At 37.9% G+C, this 14243-nt stretch overlaps 1 pseudogene; it reads right to left on the bottom strand.

The window, feature by feature from the left end:
• Positions 1–14243, bottom strand: part of LOC101442233 (patr class I histocompatibility antigen, A-126 alpha chain-like) — an 82295-nt pseudogene that overhangs the window by 19294 nt on the left and 48758 nt on the right.

Genomic DNA, 14243 nt, shown 5'->3' with positions numbered 1-14243 from the left:
TGTTGGAATATAGTTTTTCAAAGTATCCTCTTATGATAGACTTTATTTTAGCGGGATCAGTGCTTATATCTCCTATTCCATTTCTTATTTTGTGCATTTGCATCTTCTCTCCTTTTTACTTTTTTAGTCTCGCAAAGCGTTTGTCAATTTTATTAATCTTCTCAAAGAACTAGCTCTTGGTTTTGGTTATCTTTTCAAGTGCTTTCTTATTTTATATTTCATTTAGTTCTGCTCTAATTTTTGTCATTTCTTTTTTCTTCTTCCTTTGGGATTACTTTGTTGTTTTTTCACTAATTCCTCCAAGTGTGCAATTAGTTCTTCAATTTTAGCTCTTTCCTCTTTTTTGAAGTATGAATTTGTGGTTATAAATTTCCCTCTCAGTACTGCTTTTGGTGTGTTATGTTATCATTTTCATTAGTTTCAGGGTAGTTATTAATTTCTTTTGAGATTTCCTCCCTGACCCATTGTTTTTCTAAGGGTGTGCTGTTTAATTTCCATATCTTGCTGCAAAATCTGGGCCTCTAGCCCTTGCAGATTTCCAGCCTCCCTCCACTGTGATCAGAGAAATTATTTTGTATAATTTTGATCTTTCTGAATTCATTGAGAGTTTCTTCGTGGCCTAGCATGTGGTCTATCTTGGAGAATGATCAATGTGCACTTGAGAAAAATGTATATCCTGTTGTATTCAAGTGTAATGTTCTTTATATGTCTATTAGGTCGAGCTCCTCTAACATACTGTTCAAAATTTTTGTTTCTTTATTGATTCTCTTTTGAGATGTTCTGTCCAAAGTTGATAGTGGTGTATGACAGTCTCCCACTGTAATTGTAGAGGCATCTATTCATTCACTTAGTTTTTCCAGTGTTTGCCTCATGTATTTGGAGGTGCACTTGTTAGAGGAGCATAAATGTTTATGATTGTTCATTCTTCTTAAAAGATTATTGCTTTCACCCATATGCAGTGTCCTTCTTTGTCTCTCACAATAGTTTTGCATTTTAAGTGTATTTTGTCTGATATTAATAAAGCTACTCCTGCCCTTTTTTGGTTGTTGTTTGCTTGTTTTCCAGACATTCACTTTCAACCTCCTTGAATCCCTGGGTCTAAGCTGTTTTTCATGTAGACAGCCTATAGATGGTCTTATTTCCTTATCCAATCTTCCAATATGAATCTTTTGACAGGAGAGTTTAATCCATTGACATTCAGTGTTATTACTTTCAAGGAATTATTTATATTGGCCTTATTTTCTTTGAACTTGTTTTTGTCATATTTTGTTTGTTTTTTCCTTCTCTTTTTGCCTTTTTAGTTGCTCTTTCACTCTCCTCCAACTCTACCTCTCCTGTGTTTTTCTTTCCTTCTGCAGAACTCCCTTTAGTATTTCTTGAAGGGCAACATTCTTATTGGCATACTCTCTTAGTTTCTGTTTAACTGTGAATATTTTGAACTCTCCATCATTTTTGAATGCCAGCTTTGCTGGATAGAGTATTTTTTGGTTGAAAAATTTTTTTAGAATGTTGAATATGTCATACCAGTGACTTCTTGACACCATGGTTTCAAATGAGTAATCAGCACTTAATTAATGGAGCCTCCTTTGTATGTGATGATTCTTATTCCTCTTGCTGCCTTTATTATTTTCTCTTTGTCTTGAGCATTGGATAATTTGACAAGTATATGTCTTGGGGTAGGCCTTTTGGGATTTATGTTGTTTGGAGTGTGTTGTGCTTCCTGGACATGTATATCCATCTCCCTCAGTAGATTTGGGAAGTTTTCAGCCATTATTTCCTCCAACACCCCTTCTGTCTCATTTCTTTTATTTTGTCTTTATTTATGTTTTTAATATTACATTAAAACATATGAGGTCCCCATATACCCCCCATCCCCTCACCCCACTCCTTCCCCCATAGAAACAATCTCCTCCATCATCACGAGACATTCATTGCATTTGGTGAATACATCTCTGAGCACTGCTGCAACTCATGGTTCTTTTGTCTCCTTTCACTTCTCTTCTCCTTTAGAGATGCCTATAATGTGTATGTTTCCACATTTTGCATTGTCATTCATGTCCCTAAATCCCTGCTAGGTTTTTTCATTCTTTTTTGTCTTTATTTGTTTTAATGTTACATTAAAAATATATGAGGTCCCCAAATACCCCTCACCCCTCTCACCCCACTCTTCCCCCCATAACAACAACCTCCTCCATCATCATGAGACATTCATTGCACTTGGTGAATACATCTGTGAGCACTGCTGCACCTCATGGTCAATGGTCCACATCATAGCCCACACTCTCCCACAGTCCACCCAGTGCTCAATGGGAGCACGTACAATGTCCAGTAACTGTCCCCGCAGCACCACCAAGGCCAACTTCAAGTCCTGAAAACGCCCCCACATCACATCTCTTCCTCCCACTCCCTACACCCAGCAGCCACGATGGCCACTTTCTCCACACCAATGCCACATTTTCTTCGATTACTAACCACAATATTTCATGAATAGAATATCAGTAAGTCCACTCTAATCCATATTCTATTCTTCCATCCTGTGGACCCTGGAATGGTGTGTCCACTCCACATCAATACTAAGAGGGGGCTTAGATTCCACATGGATGCTGGATGCAATCCTCCTGCTTTCAGTTGCATGCACTCTTGGCTCCCTGGTGTGGTGGTTGATCTTCTTGACCTCCTTGTTAGCTGAGTGGGGTAAGTCCAATAAACCAGGGTGTAGGAGTTGCAAGTCTACTTGAGGCTCAGGGCCTGGCTATCACATGGTCAGTCCAGAGATTCAGGTCTCCTGGGTATACACTAAATCCCAGCGCCAACTATAGATTCAGTAAAAGTAACAGGAGAGGCTTGTGAACAAAGATCACATCTGAGTCCAGCTCCATCACACAGAAACACAAACTCCAAAGTAGGGCCAACTGACATGGCACTGAACTCCATCTGCCATGACCAAAGAACCTGGGGGCCTCTGTAGCCCTCAGAAGAACCAACACCTGGAGTTGTATCTACTTTATCTGTCTCTGGAACTCTGCTGAGGTGTGCATAAGGGCAACCCCTCTGATAACCTCCTGGCTTGTTTTGGAGACTCATAGCCATATACACTCATTTGTCCTTTCCATTTCTCCCTTTGATTCAGGTCAAAAGGCATTTTTAACTCCTGGTATTATATGTAGACTGAGATATTCTGCTGGTCTGAGTTGACCCTTTTATTCAAGGTCATTTTCTAGTTACATTATCAGCTGGTACTTGGTAGTAATCCCTCAGTTCCAGGGAGGCTCATCCCTGGGAGTCATGTCCCATGCCGGGGTGAAGGCAATACCATTACATGCTGGGTTTGGCTTTGAGACTTGCCACATTTGAGCAACACAGAGGGTCTCAGGAAGTAACTCTATGGCACTCTGCAGCTCTATGCCTTGTTCTTATTTCAGGTGCATAGGCACACAAGCATAGTCATTAGTATCAAGGGCTCATTGTTGGACCTTCCTTCTTTTTTGGTCTTTGCCATTGCACTTGGGGGATTGTTTCTATTCCTTTAGGGGCTGTGATAGAGCTCCCCTGGCTAGGAACTCAGCACTCCCTCAGTTGTTTTTAATTGTATCCACTATGAAAATATCTAGACATTTTTATGTACCCTGGATATATTCCCTGGAGAACTCCCTGCCAAACATGTGTCCCCTGTCAATAACATCCCACACCAGAATTCCTCCCCTGCCATTATGGAACCTCTCTGTGATCCAAAACTTCTTCAAAAATGAGGCCCAATATATTCCCAGGTGCCATTAATAGTAAAATGGAATGTACTGATGGGTTTAAAGGTTAGATATAGAATACATATGAATTTAGAAAAATTAAGGTAAAAATAAATTGTGGTATCACAAAATTTAAAAATGCAAAAGCTTTGTTTTGATGTTTTGCCTTCCATCACTGCAATAAGTGTTGGACTTATGCAAACTGGCAAGGCAACTTCTTCCATCATTTCCTCAGTGTCTACATCCTTTCTTTTTCTTTTATCCCCCTAGTTATTAAGCTTGTCTTAACAGAAGTTTTAGATCACAGTAATTCATGTGTATAATATACAATACTCCCACATATCCAACATAAAACCCTTTTCCCTTCCACAGCAATAATCTTTTTACATATTCATATTATATTTACTGAAAGTGATGTACAGATATTGAGACAATAGCTTTCAAACAAGGTAATATTTGGGTTTACATTGTGGTTTATATTTTAGACTATACAATTTTCTAAATTTTTAGTTATCTTATGCTTTACATTATATTTACTTTTTTAGCCTATAGGCCGCTATACATTTTTGGTGTAATTTAACATGTCTTATATCCATCCTTGCATGATCTTGTGTAACACTTCTATTGCCCACACAGATACACTGAGTCCATCTATTCAGTACCTCTTTCCCCCTTCCCTCAGGGTCCACAGTGACCATCAATCTTCATTGCTTGAAGGACCATGTTCAGGGACACTTGGAACAATGTTGAGGGCTTGACATGCTCGACTCCCCTAACCTATTGGGAGCCACCATTTCTCTCGAAAGATACAATCCCCTCTATTTGGGAACATCAGTCCTCCCAGGATGTGGATATACCTTCACTCTCATTATATGGGTCTCTATCAAATGATATAACCCACTAAAATAAAATGAGCACTCACACACTCTCTAGAAGACTGTCCTGCATCAGATGATCCCCATCAAGAATCTTAAACAGGTAAACTTCCTTATTATATTTTTGAAAAATTTTTCTCAGCATTATACTCTCAACCAAATATCTGACAATCTCCTAAGTTCATATGGTCCCCCACCCTCCCCTGAAATTCTTGGGCAATATTAACAATCCTTCCATCCCTAGCCCTCCTCAAGCCCACAAAGCCCAACCCAAAGGTAACCCTACTTGCCCATTTTATCCCTTCCTTGTACAAATACTTACCTCCAGCTTATCATAGATTTCACCCAGGTAGGTGTCAGTTTACATCCTTCCTCTACCCCTAATTTCCTTTAAGCCTATCTTTAAGTCTCTAGTTCTCTGAGGCAGCTTGGTTTACTTATTTCATATCACTGAGGTCATGTAGTACTTGTCCTTCAATACCTGGGTTGCTTCACTCAACATAAGGCTCTCAAGATTCATCCATGTTATCACATGTGATTTAGTGTATTCATTCATAAAGCCGAGTAGTATTCCATTGTATGTATATACCACATTTTATTTATCCATTCATCTGTTGATGGGCATTTTGGTTGATTCAAACTTTTGGCAGTAGTGAACAATGCTCCTATGAACAATTGGTGTGCATATTTCGGTTTGTGTCCTTGTTTTCAGTTCTACTGTGTATATTCCCAGCAGTGGAATTGCTGGGTCATATGGCAAATCTATAGCTAGCTTTTTGAGAAACTGCCAAACTGTCCTCCAGAATGGCTGGATCCTTCTGCATTCCCAAAAGGACTGAATGGCTGTTCCTGTTCCTCCACATTCTCTCCCGCATTTGTATTCTTCTGTTTTTTTTCATAGCTGCCAATCTTATGGGAATAAGATGGTATCTCATTGTAGTTTTGATTTGCATTTCCCTAATAACTAGAGATTTGGATCATTTTTTTCATGTGGTTTTTAGCCATTTGTATTTCTTCTTTGGAAAAGTGTCTGTTTAAATCTTTTTCCCATTTTTTAAATGGGTTGTTTGTCTTTTCATTTTCAAGATATACGAGTTCTTTATATATGCATGTTATAAGTCTCCTATCAGATATATCTTTACCAAATATTTTCTCCCATTGTGTAGGGTCTCTTTTTACTTTTTTGCCAAACTCCTTTGAGGTGCAGAAGGCTTTAATTTTGAGGAAGTCCCATTTATCTTTTTGTTCTTTTGCTGCTCAAGCTTTTAGTGTGAAGTTCATGAAGCTATTTCCTATTACAAGGTCCTGTAGATGCTTCTGAACACTTCTTTCCAAAGTCTTTATGGTCTTGGCTCTTATATTTAGGTCTTTTATCCATCTTGAGCTGATTTTTGGAGAAGGTGTAAGTTGGTAATCCTCTTTCATTCTTTTACATATGGATATCCAGTTCTCCAGGCACCACTGGTTGAAGAGGCCATTCTCTCCCAGTTGAGAGGGTTTGGTGACTTTATTGAATATTATATGACTATATATATGAGGATCTATACCTGAACTCTCAATTTGGTTCCATCGGTCTGTGTGTCTCTCCTTGTGCCAATACCATGCTGTTTTCAGTACTGTAGCTTTGTAGTATGTTTTGAAGTCAGGTAGTGTGATTCCTCCAATTTGGTTTTTCTTTTTCAATATGTCTTTGGCTATTTGGGGCCTCTTTCCTTTCCAAATAAATTTCATAGTTAGTTTTTCTAGTTCCTTAAAGAATGCTGTGTTGATTTTTATTGGGATTGCATTGAATATGTAGATCAGTTTTGGTAGGATAGACATCTTAATAATATTTAGTCTTCCTATCCATGAACAGTGAATATTCTTCCATTTATTTAGGTCTTCTTTGATTTTCTTGAACAGTGTTGTGTAGTTCTCTGTGTATAAGATTTTTACATCTTCAGTTAAATTTGTTCCTAGGTATTTGATTTTTTTATTGACTATTGTAAATGGTATTTGTTTCTTGATTTCCTCTTGATCTTGTTCATTTTTGGTGTACAGAAATGCTACTGATTTTTTCACATTGTTCTTATAAACTGTGACTTTACTAAACTCATTTATGAATTCTAGAAGCTTTGTTGTAGATATCTCAGGGTTTTCTATGCATATCATCAAGTCATCTGTAAATAATGAAATTTTGACTTATTATTTTCCAATTTGAATGCCTTTTATATCTGGTTCTTGCCTCAGTGCTCGAGCAAGTACTTCTGAGACAATGTTAAAAAGAAGAGGTGAGAGTGGGCATCCTTGTCTTGTTCCTGATCTTAGAGGAGAGGATTTTAGGATTTCATCATTGTAAATGATGTTGGCTGTGGGTTTTTCATATATACTTTTTATCATGTTCAGAAAATTTCCTTGTATTCCGATCTTTTGCAGTGTTTTATTCAAGAAAGGGTGCTGTATTTTGTCAAATGCTTTTTCTTTGTCTCTAGATATAATCATGTGATTTTTTTCCCCCTTCAATCTGTTTATACGGTGTATTACATTGCTTGATTTTCTTATGTTGAACTATACTTGCATACCTGGAATGAATCCCACTTGGTCATGTTGTATAATTCATTTAATGTGTTGTTGAATATGGTTAACAAGTATTTTCTTGAGGATTTTTGGGTCTAGGTTCATTAGAGAAATTGGTCTGTAATTTTCCTTTCTTGTGGTGTCTTTGTTTGGCTTTGGTACTAGGGTAATGTTGGCATCATAGAATTAGTTAAGTAATATTCCTTCTGTTTTGATTTTTTGGAAGAGTTTCAGCAGGATTGGTGTTATTTGTTTCCGGAATGTTTTGGAAAATTCACCTGTGAAGCCATCTGGCCCTGGGCATTTCTTACTAGGGAGTTTTTTAATAACTGATTGTATCTCTTTACTTCTGATTGATTTGTTGAGATCATCAATTTCCTCTTTTGTCAATGTAGGCTGCTTACATGTTTCTAGGAATTTGTCCATTTCCTCTGAATTGTCATTTTTGTTGAAATATAGTTTTTCAAAGTATCATCTTATGATAGTCTTTATTTCTGTGGGATCAGTGGTGATATCTCCTTTCTCACTTTTTATTTTGTGTATTTGCATCTTCTCTCTTTTTTCCTTTTTTAGTCTTGCTAAGTGTTTGTCAATTTTATTGATCTTCTCAAAGAACCTGCTCTTTGGTTTGTTTATCTTTTCAAGTGCTTTCTTATCTTCCATTTCATTTAGTTCTGCTCTTATCTTTGTTATTTCTTTCTCTCTTCTTCCTGTGGGGTTATCTTGTTGTTTTCTTACTAATTCCTTCAAATGTGCTGTTAGTCCTTCAATGTTGGCTCTTTCTTATTTTTGATGTATGAATTTATGGCTATAAATTTCCCTCTCAGTACTGCTTTTGCTGCATCCCATAAGTTTTGGTAGGTTTTGTTATCATTTTCATTAGTTTCAAGGTAGTTATTAATTTCTTTTGAGATTTCCTCTTTGACCCACAGTTTTTCTAAGAGTATGCTGTTTAATTTCCATATCTTGGTGTGAAATCTGGGGCTCTAGCCCTTGCAGATTTCCAGCTTCACTCCACTGTGGTCAGAGAAATTATTTCATATGATTTCGATCTTTCTGAATTCATTGAGTCTTTCTTTGTGACAGAACATATGGTCTATCTTGGAGAATGATCCATGTGCATTTTAGAAAAATGTATATCCTGCAATATTCAGGTGTAATGATCTGTATATGTCTATTAGATCCAGTTCCTCTAATATACTATTCAATGTTTTGTTTCTTTAATGAATCTCTTTTGAGATATTCTGTCCAAAGTTGATCGTGGTGTATTATCATTTCCCACTATAATTGTAGAGGCATCTATTCATTCACTTCGTTTTTCCAGTGATTACCTCATGTATTTAGAGGCGACCTTGTTAGGACCATAAATATTTATGATTGTTCATTCTTCTTGAAAGATTGTCCCTTTCACTAATATGTAGTATCCTTCTCTGTCTCTCACAATTGTTTCACATTTAAAGTCTATTTTGTCTGATATTAATATAGCTACTCCTGCCTTTTTTTGGTTATTGTTTGCTGGTAAGGTTTTTTCCAGCCATTCAATTTCAACCTCCATGAATCCCTGGATCTAAGATGTGTTTCCTGTAGACTGCATATAGATGGGTCATATTTCATTATCCAATCTCCCAGTCTGAATCTTTTGACAGGTGATTTTAATCTGTTGACATTCAGTGTTATTACTTTCAAGGAATTATTTATGTTAGCCATATTTTGTTGGGAGTTGTGTTTGTTACATTTTGTTTTTTCTTTCTCTTTTTTGTCTTTTTAGTTGCTCTTACACTCTCCTCCAACTCTACCTCTCCTGTTTTTTCCTTTCCTCCTGCAGAACTACCTTTAGTATTTCTTGAAGGGGAGTGTTCCTGTTGGCCTACTCTTTCAATTTCTGTTTATCTGTGAATATTTTGAACTCTCCATCATTTTTGAACGCTGGTTTAGCTGGGTAGAGTATTCTTGGTTGGAAAACTTTTTCTTTTAGTACCTTGACTATATCATAGCACTGCCTTCTTGCCTCCATGGTTTCAGATGAGAAATCAGCACTTAATCTTATGGAGCCTCCTTTGTATGTAATGGTTTTCTTTTCTCTTGCTGCTTTTTGAATTTTCTCTATGTCCTGAGCATTGGATAATTTGACAAGTATATGTCTTGGTGTGGGCCTGTTGAGATTTATGGTTTTGGGGTGCATTGTGCTTCCTGTACTTGTACTTCCATTCTCTCAGTAGATTTGGGGTAGTTTTCAGCCATTATATGTTCCAACATCCCTTCTGTCCCCTTTCCCTTCTCTTCTCCTTCTGGGATGCTTTTAATACATATGTTTGTGTGTTTTCCATTGTCATTCAGGTCCCTAAGTCCTAGCTGGATTTTTTCTATCTTTTTATCAATCAGTTCTACTATCTGCTTGAATTCAGATGTACTGTCTTCCACATCGGTAATTCTCTCCTCTGCCTCTTCTAATTTGCTGCTATTTGCTGAGAGTGTACTTTTGATTTCTTGAACTGTGGTGTTCATCACCATCATATCTGTTATCTTTTTGCATATGTCTGCAATTTCCTCTCCAAGTGTTTTCTTCATATTGTTAATCTCTTCCTTTACTTCATTAACTTCATCTCAAATATATGTTTTGAGATCGTTAATTACTTGTCTGATGTTCTGCTTCTCTTCCTGGTGTTTAGTTTGTTCATTGGATTCGGCCATGTTTTCCTGATTATTGGGTTGGTTTGTAGTTTTTTGTTGCTGTCTGGCCATCATTTTATCTTGATGGGTTTAATCAGTTCCTTAGCTTCTTTGTCCAGTCTTGGGGATTAATTAGTTGTTGTTCATGCATAAGTGTTATGTCTTCTCTTTGTCACTTTGTTCTGTCTCTTTGAGTCTGCCATTATTTGGTGAGAGTGTATTTTTGATTTCTTGAATTATGCTGTTCATCACCATCATATCTGTTATCTTTTGTGTATGTTTGCAATTTCTTCTGTATTGTCTCCAAGTGTTTTCTTCATATTCTTAATCTCTTCCTTTACTTCATTAAATTGGTCACTAATATATGTTTTGAGAACTTTAATTACTTGTTTGATGTTCTGCTCCTCCTCCTGGTTTTTAGTTTGTTCATTGGATTAGGCCATGTTTTCCTGATTATTGGTTTGGTTTATTGTTTTTGGTTGCTGTCTGGTCATCATTTTAACTTGATGGGTTTAATCAGTTCCTTGGCTTCTTTGTCTAGTCTTGGGATTTAATTAGTTGTTGTTTTTGCATATGTGTTATGTCTTGTCTTCATCGCTTTGTGTATCTTATTCTATGTTGCTAAGTTCAATTTGAATGAATATATTAGGGCCAGGGAAATCAAAATGAGTAAGAAAAGAAAATGTATAATAGTAGTATTGATAATAAATGTTAACAGAGGAACCATGTGAGATCTATGAGAATGGATATTAGATTCAAGTAAGCTGTATAGAGTTATAACAGTAAGTAGAGTACCTATAATGAGACAGTAAACTGAATATGGGGAGGAATATAGTATGTATTAAAAGGCCAGTGTTTTCATGAGAGAGTGAAAGTGAAAAGAATGATGATAATATAAAGAGTGAATAAAAGACAGAAAACAAAAGAAAGGTATTAGAAATAAAAAGTCAGACAATTTGGGGGCCAAACAAATGGATGTAGAATGTAAGAGAAACAATAGATGATGGAGGGTAGAAAGATGTGGAGGAAAGGGGATAGTGTTGGTGGCCAAAATCAACACACACAGAAAAGAGGAAATGGAGGATGAGGAAACACAACAAATGTGAAGCTCTCCCTGCAGCACCTATTATGTAAAAAAATAAAATAAAATAGAAGATAAAGGGTGAAAAAGAGAAAAAAATGAAGGGCAAAAAAAGGGGGGGGGGAAGTAAGCAAGAAAAAAGAAAAAGAGAAAAAAGAAAAGAAAAGAAAAATGGCCTTGGGGGGATAAAGTGGAAAAAACCCATAAGACAATGTAGCAATAACAACAGCAGCAGCAGCAGCAACAACAACAACAACAAAAAAAACCACCAAAGTTTCAAGGTAAGAATCCTCTTTGCAGTTAAATAAAATGTTTAGGGATCTGACATTCCCCCTTTCTCCCTTCCTCATTTCCCTGTCTCCCAGGGCAGCTGGAAAGCTGCATGAGGGGTCCAGAAGGAGATTCAAGTGGGTCCTTGTTGAACCAACTCAACACAGAAGACAATGACCTTTTATTTCCAGTGAGAGAGCACCTACTCCTCACCAGAAACCCCAAATATGCTATTGGAAGCTTGGAAAGCATGTCCTACAGTCCCTCCCCCTCAGGTGTGCTAGGGGAGGTCTAATTGATTTTTTGACTCCATCTTCTCCCAGACCAAGTTTCCTATCCCAAGGCATTTAGGTAAATTGGGCTTTCTCAGCAGATTTGCCTCTCTTTTCTTCCCAGGCTTTCTCCAAGACAGCTATGCTCCTCCAGGCTCAAAAAAAAAATGTGGATGGCTAGGGTAATCAGGGACTTCAGGTGGACCTCAGGGCACACTGGAGTTGGGAATTGGAAATCCGGGATATTGTGGACTCAAGGTATGTGAGTCTGTGGAGCATGGGCTATGAGGGTTTAGGGATATGGACCTGGGAACCACGCATCCAGTAAACATGGGGTTTGGGAATGCCACAGCAAAACTAACAGTTTTCAGGGATTGTGGTGGCTGCCATCCCTAGTGGGAAGGGTCCCATCCACAACTTCTGACCTCCGTGTCAGAATCCCAAAATTCTACCACTTGCAATAACCTCTTCTGTCACTGTCTCACCAGATCAATGTCCAGTCACCTCCTGCCCTGCAAGCCCCTGAAACAGCCTGCTCTCACAGGACTCCAACCCTACTTAGCCACTTCTTTGCAGGTGAGATTATGAGGTGCACTCTCTCAGATGTCATCTTGCCCTGCCTCTCTGCTAAGAGATTTCAAAGTGAATCAGGAGGTCATTCCAGATGTTATGCTAATGCATGTCTCAGCAGGATCTCATTGACTGCCATAGCAAACAACGCCTCAAACTACAGGGCTCCTGAGAGATCTTACAGTTATCTAGACACTATAGGCAGGGCAGACAATCTTAGAAGTTTGGCACCCTGTCATTGGGACTTTGGAATATATGTTCCCCAATGTAACAGACTCATTTATAATTTCTCTACACATGGCTCTTCTGCCCCTTTTATTTGAAACTATGATTAACACTATACTTAAATCTTCAGTCTGTTCATATGCCATGTATTAGCTAGCCAAAGGGGTGCTGATGCAAAATACCAGAAATTGGTTGGTTTTTATAAAGTGTATTTATTTGGGTTAGGAGCTTACAGACACCAGGCCATAAGCATAAGTTACTTCCCTCATCAAAGTCTGTTTTCATGTGTTGGAGCAAGATGGCTGCCAATGTCTGCCAGGGTTCAGACTTCATAGGTTCCCCTGGGCTCAGTGCCTCTGTTTTATCCATAAGGTCAGCTGTAGACTATGAGGCTCTCTAGACTTTGCCTCTCTCCACAAGATCAGCTGTAGACTATGAGGTGAATGGCTTTGTCTCTCTCCCTTGGGTTTCTGCCATGTTTAAAAAGCTGTCTTATTCCTCTGTGTTCTTCTCTTGGCACAGGTCCTCTCTTCCCAGGGCTTGCTTCTTTTTCTTCTGAGTGCTTACTTCCTGGGACTCCAGCTTAAGTCTTCAGCATCAAACTTCCACATCAAAACTCCAACATCAGAAACGCTCAACTCTGTTTTTTGCCATGCCTTTTATCTGTGAGTTCCCACCCACCAAAGGATGGGGACTCAATGCCCTAATGACATGGCCCAATCAAATCCCTAATCATAGCACAATCATGCCCAGTTTCAGACCAGTTTACAAACATAATCCAATATATATTTTTGGATTTCATAACTATGTCAAACTTCTATGTGCTGATGAACCCTGAATCTCAGCAGAGCTGCAACACCTATTCTCCAGTTCATTGGAATAATCCTGTACAACTAACAAAAGGATGATGATGGACAAATCCCATCCTAAAAAACAGATTATCTACAACTGCAAACAAGACCAACCCATCCATCTGCCCCCATGGGATCTAAGGCCCCTCTCAATCAGAACCAGAGTGGGCATTACCATCCCCAGATCCTCAAGACTGAGGAATCAACAAGCATAAGGGACTTAAGTAGACTTGCTATTATTTTAGCAATGGAAGAACTTGCATCATTGATATAAGGATGGTGGGTCACTAGAAGTTCTGAGGGAAGGAAAAGGGAAGAATAGGTGTGACCTGGGGACATTTTCAAGATACTGGAATTGTTCTTGATGACATTGCAATGATGGATACAAGCCATTATGCATTTTGTTGAAACCTATAAAATTTTATGGGGCAGAGTGTAAACTATAATGTAAACCATAAAGCATGGCTAGTAGCAATGTTTCAGTATGTGTTCATCAAATGTAAAAATGTATCACATTAATAAAAGATGTTGCTAATATGTGAAAGTGTGGGAGGGGGGTGGGGTACATAGGAATCCCATATATTTATATATTAGTGTGTGAAAGGTATTGATGGATTTTATTTATTACCCTATATCTATGGATATCATCATAAGCTAATGAAAACTCTATGCCATCACATACTCCAGGCTTTTCATGTAGCTGGTATTTTACAGCTCTTAACTGTTTCTGAAATTTTGAACATGTAAGATTCTCCTACAACTGGCAAAGTTCTCAGAGGGGGCATACTTAACCTACTACCCCCTATTCCCTGCCCAGGAGCTTCAATTTTACAAGTAGCATTATAAAACAATGATGGCAATGGAATCCCCTTAAGCCTGATCCAAGTTGGCACAGTGTTTCCAAGAATTCCACACCAAAATAGGTTATATGATAGTGAGGCTGTACTGTCACGTAGCTTGCCCAAATACTCATATCTGATCTTATACTTTTGATACACAAAGCATTTTATTTGGACAAAATAAAAGTGAAAGAGGTTCTCTGTAATTCACCTATAATCTACATGCTCACATACTGATCTCTTACTGAATGTTAGGTGATCCAGATTTTAAAAAAAAAAAAGATTAAAAAA

This window comes from Dasypus novemcinctus, chromosome 22 (assembly GCF_030445035.2).
Source record: "Dasypus novemcinctus isolate mDasNov1 chromosome 22, mDasNov1.1.hap2, whole genome shotgun sequence".
In the NCBI taxonomy this organism is placed as follows: domain Eukaryota; kingdom Metazoa; phylum Chordata; class Mammalia; order Cingulata; family Dasypodidae; genus Dasypus; species Dasypus novemcinctus.
Note: the sequence above shows the minus strand (reverse complement) of the source record. Positions and strands in the feature narration are given on the sequence as shown.